Source organism: Triticum dicoccoides, chromosome 5A (genome assembly GCF_002162155.2).
Source record: "Triticum dicoccoides isolate Atlit2015 ecotype Zavitan chromosome 5A, WEW_v2.0, whole genome shotgun sequence".
In the NCBI taxonomy this organism is placed as follows: domain Eukaryota; kingdom Viridiplantae; phylum Streptophyta; class Magnoliopsida; order Poales; family Poaceae; genus Triticum; species Triticum dicoccoides.
Genome location: NC_041388.1, coordinates 100,098,941 through 100,104,207, shown reverse-complemented (window position 1 = coordinate 100,104,207; position 5,267 = coordinate 100,098,941). Strand labels below are relative to the sequence as shown.

The window sequence follows — 5,267 nt, the reverse complement described above, 5'->3', positions numbered from 1 at the left end:
TTCTTTGGTTAATTGTGATGTGCAACTATTTTGTCAGCCATCTAGTAATACTTCTGTTTGTGCATGAAGTTTAACAAAATATTATAAAAGTAAACCTTGATTTTACTTTGGAGACACAAGAAAGACACCGACATATAAAATGTTATCAAGACAATGGCACATATTATGTCATTGGGAAAATGAATGCACATGTAGGAAATTGTTGGTTTGGTGTCCTGTTTTAACACTTGTCTGGACCATCTGAATATTACACCCTAAATCCTATGTAAACCTTGGGAGCTTATTATTGGCTCTTATTGTTTCCACGTAAGCATGATTGCTAATCTACAACATGGTTATGCTTTATGCATGTTTTCCGTTGTACCTCAGAATTAGTCACTAGTAATACTTCAGTTAGGGTAGAAGGAAATACTAAATGTTAGATAAGTAACGTCGCATTTGTATTTACCCATGAGAAAAACATCTACAACTATATGTGGTTAGGAGGCTAGGAGGTTGTTTATTTATGTCATGTCCTCCCCTTTGTTTGGCCAATCTGAATAGCAGAACAAAAACACAACCGTCTAAACCTTTAGATTCAGTATGTGGCTCCATGCAAGTTTGATCACTGGCATATAATAATATGATGATAAGCTTTGTTGTTTTATTTTTTTAGCTTATGCTAGAGGCATGCTGTTGGCATAGGTGGCCCTTATTGATCTTAAACAACCCATTTGAGGATATGACGTGGTAAGCTAGCAAATGGAATGGATGGATCCATCATTTTGCCATCTTGATGCTTGTCCAATATTTCCTTTTTGTTGACCAGTTCAACTAGTCCATCATCTTAAACTAGGCCTGCGAAATGAAGGTTCAGTTTATCACAAACAAAATAAATATGTATCAGCTTACTATCTTGGCACATGAGCTATTTTTCAGTCAATGCGTGGTGAGTCCACTTGGAACTAAATAGACACTAGTACTTCTTCTTACTCTCCATGAGCCCCTTATGCTACTTCTATGGTTTATTTGCCTACTTTTAACTCTCTCGATTGAAATCGGGCTGCTTTGTTTCAGCTGATCTGATACTATGGGTGGGATCTACAGAACAACCTTGACATGTGTCTGCAACCAGTCCACATTCTGCACAACTCCCACAACTTGAACACCAAGCTCTTTGTCCTTCAAGTAAGTCTCTGCACCCCAAATGGCTTATTTCAAAGTGTAGAGGGTAGTTTGCAACTGAATGGCTCAGTTTGTCTTGTGATTGCGTCATGTGTAATTTAAATTCACTACTACCAGCACCCGCCGTTGTAACTATGGCTCACTGGATGTATTAGGAAATGCTCTACTAATGTTGGTTGTGGAACTCACGACTGGTTTTGAGCCATTAAATTGACTCAGTCCTGTACTTTTCATGCTTAAATTTAGTGTAGTACCTTGATACGCCTATGCAAATTGCACATAATTATGGTAAAAATAGATGGAATTAGTGTAGTTACATATAGTTGTACAATGCTCGACACTGAGAAACAAGTTACTAATCCATTTAGTGTTGCCGACAATAGCCGAGAACCACGACCACCAGCGTACAGCACGGGCATTGGGCGGAGAACAGATGGCTGCCTCGCTGGGACTATGGTCACACACATGCAGCAGATAACGAATGGTGGATGGAAGGCTACCACGTCTTGTAGTGGGCAATCGGTGGAGAATGGAGGGCTACCTCACCGGGTACCTCCACTACTTTGTACATTTTTTGTTTCAGTACTAATTAGCTCACATGCTATTGCATAAGAACAGTTTCTAAAATGTCACTTTACAAGGTTGTTGTCCTTTGTGTTCAAACTAAATTGCTTGTGCATATATGTGTCATGGTTTCCTTTTTTATCCATGGTTATGTAGCTCTTAATCATGAAAATCTAGAGAGTTTGCAAAAGAGGTTGTCTTTTCTTCATTGAATGCTTATGTAATAGGCTATAAAATACGCTACTATGTTGTAGGATCTCTATTTCAGATGGTCAATACCTTCATTGTTGATAAAACTGCAAGCACAGGAACATAGTTCTATATAGTACCATGTGAGCCAATTATAACTTTTGTAGAAACTATTGTTAACTATGGTATCATGAGGATTTATTGATCGAATATGTGTTAATCCACAGATGAGCTTTGAACAACTTGAGCTGATTCCACTTTCTTAACAATTTTTGGTGAACAAATTTCAGGCACTTAGCCAATTGGTGCACATGGACATGATGACTTTGCAGCGTTTATGGAGCAACCAACTTGTAATCATGGATCTTATGTGTCCTCTAGACCATTTAGTGTTTCGGTTATTTTAGAGCTTGCATTTTGTGCATGTGGATACAGACTTGTGCGTTCTGGACCATCTAGTTGAAGTCTCTCATACTAGCAAATAGTGCTCATCCTTTTGTGATTTGTGTGTTCTGGGTGATTGTTAAGATGGTAAAAACTATGCTTTGTCAAGATTGATGTGTTTGTCAACTTGCGATTCAATGTATTTGCATGTTTGTGAATATATTTTCATTGTTGTATAGTACGTGTTCATCTTGAACCTGCTTGTGGATGTGAGGATAATAATTGAATCTGTTTAGAGTTTGTATATATTGTTTTGGCTGCACATCACTTTACCAGCAATTTATCTGTCGGCAAAGGCAATATCTGTCGGTATAGGTAGGGTGTATGTTGATAGACTATCTGTTGGCATAGATATGGTTTTCGTGGCTAATAAAGTGTCGGCATAGGTAAGGTGTATGTGGACACGCTACATGTCGGCATATGTAGGGTGTATGTTGTCTGATAAAGTGTCGGCGTAGGTAGGGTGTATGTGGACATACCATCTGTCGGCGTAGGTAGGGTGTATGCTGACAAAAAAAAGTGTCGGGAAGTAAACAACTGTCGGCAATACCTTTGCCCACAGCAAGTCCTCCGACTCTTTCATCTTCTGTCAGCATAGGTGTTAGCTACAACTTAACTGTCGGCAAAGGTACCCTATGCCGACACATTGGTGTGTCACGGTAGCTCTACCATGGTGTAGTGACATTCCAGCAGGATGTGAAGGTGTTGAATTTGGGCTACTATGACATGATCTTGGGGCGGATTGGCTCGAAGACCACATTCCTATGTGGGCTCATTGGTGCAAGTGAATGCTTCGATTCACACATTAAGGGCGTTAGGTTACTTTGACAAGCATTCAGGACAGCAAAACTTTGTGTCAACTCGTGTCTGCAAGTAATATGCAAGGCCTTCTGCGTATGGGAGCCATGCAACGGGCAATTCAGCTTCGTGCTATTCACGAGGAGCCGGATTTTATGTCGATTGATGTGTCACCAATAGCCGAATCCGCTCTACCTCTAGAAATTGACACATTGTTAGTGGAGTTCAGTGCTTTGTTTCAAGAACCCACAGTCTTGCCACATTGGCGACCTCAAGACCACAAAATCCCATTGATTCCAGGAGCTCAGCTGATGAGTGCAAGGCCTTATCGATACACTCCTCAGCAAAAAGATGAAATCCAACAACAAATCAAAGAGTTGCTCCATTGGGGCATCATACGTCCAAGCAATAGTCTGTTTGCATTGCCAGTTCTGTTGGTCCGCAAGAAAGACGATACTTGGTGATTTTGCATGGACTATCAATTGCTCAATGCCATCACCACTAAAAGAAAGCAGCCAATGTCGATTGTGGATGAACCATTGGACGAATTGGCCAGGGCGTGCTAGTTCACTAAGTTAGATCCTCTGTGAGGATATCACCATATTCAAGTGATAAAAGGAGATGAGTTCGAAACGCCTTTCGTGCACATTAGGGTTTGTGTGAATCCCAAAATCCAGCAGACCTCGGGGTAGGGGGTCCCGAGCTGATCTCGGATCGGTGGTAATAGGAACAGGGGAGACGAGTTTACCCAGGTTCGGGCCCTCTTGATGTAGGTAAAACCCTACTTCCAACTCTTGTTTATATTGATGGACATGTATCAAGTACAGAGTTTGATCTACCTTGAGATCGTATGTTGTCTTCTACCTCTAGGGTTAGGGGAATGAAGTTGTGATTCGGTCCCCTCTATGGGATAAACCCCTTGGCTTATATATACATGCTGATGACCCACAATTATAGGGGGTCAATTGTAGCTCTTTTCGATAAGTAAGAGTGTTGAACACAACGAGGAGCATAAGGAAATCGCAAGTGGTTTTCAGCAAGGTATGTCTGCAAGTGCTAAAATTGTATGTAATAGAGTAGTTTGATAGCATGGTAATTTGTAATAAGAAAGTAACGATAGTATTAGCAAAAAGTGCAGAAAGGTAGCCCAATCCTTTTGAGGCAAAGGACAGGCTAAAAGGTCTCTTATAATAAGCAAAGCGTTCTTGAGGGTACACAGGATTTTCATCTAGTCACTTTCATCATGTTGGCTTAATTCGTGTTTGGTACTTTGATAATTTGATATGTGGGTGGACCAGAGCTTAGGTGATGTTCTTACTTGAACAAACATCCTACTTATGATTAACCCTCCCTCAAGCATCCACAACTACGAGAAAAGTATTAAGAATAAATTCTAACCATAGCATTAAACTTTTGGATCCAATTGGTCCCTTATGGAATAGTGCATAAACTAGGGTTTAAGCTTCTGTCACTCTCGCAACCCATCATCTAATTGAAACTCCACAATGCATTCCCATAGGCCCATATATGGTGAAGTTTCATGTAGTCGACGTTCACATGACACCACTAAGGGAATCACAACATACATAATGTCTGTACATGCTAGGCTCATCAAGTCAACCTAAGTGTTTCGCGTGTGTAAATCTGTCTTAACCCATTGTATGTGAACGTTAGAATCTATCACACCCGATCATCACGTGGTGCTTTGAAACAACGAACTGTCGCAATGGTGCACAGTTAGGGGGAACACTTTCTTGAAATTATTATGAGGGATCATCTTATTTACTACCGTCGTTCTAAGTAAATAAGATGCAAAAAAATGATAAACATCACATGCAATCAAATAATAGTGACATGATATGGCCAATATCATATAGCTCCTTTGATCTCCATCTTGGGGCTCCATGATCATCTTGTCACCGGCATGACACCATGATCTCCATCATCGTGTCTCCATGAAGTTGCTCTCCAACCATTACTTCTACTACTATGGCTACCGGTTAGCAATAAAGTAAAGTAATTACATGGCGTTGTTCAATGACACGCAAGTCATACAATAAATAAAGACAACTCCTATGGCTCCTGCCGGTTGTCATACTCATCGACAT

General features: G+C 40.4%; 1 long non-coding RNA gene across 1 annotated transcript; it reads left to right on the top strand.

The window, feature by feature from the left end:
- The first annotated feature begins 936 nt into the window (after nucleotides 1–936).
- LOC119297057 lies at nucleotides 937–2,444 on the top strand. Its single transcript, XR_005145505.1, has 3 exons — nucleotides 937–1,167; nucleotides 1,548–1,713; nucleotides 2,208–2,444. It is a non-coding gene; the product is annotated as an uncharacterized LOC119297057 (long non-coding RNA).
- The last annotated feature ends 2,823 nt before the right edge of the window (nucleotides 2,445–5,267 follow it).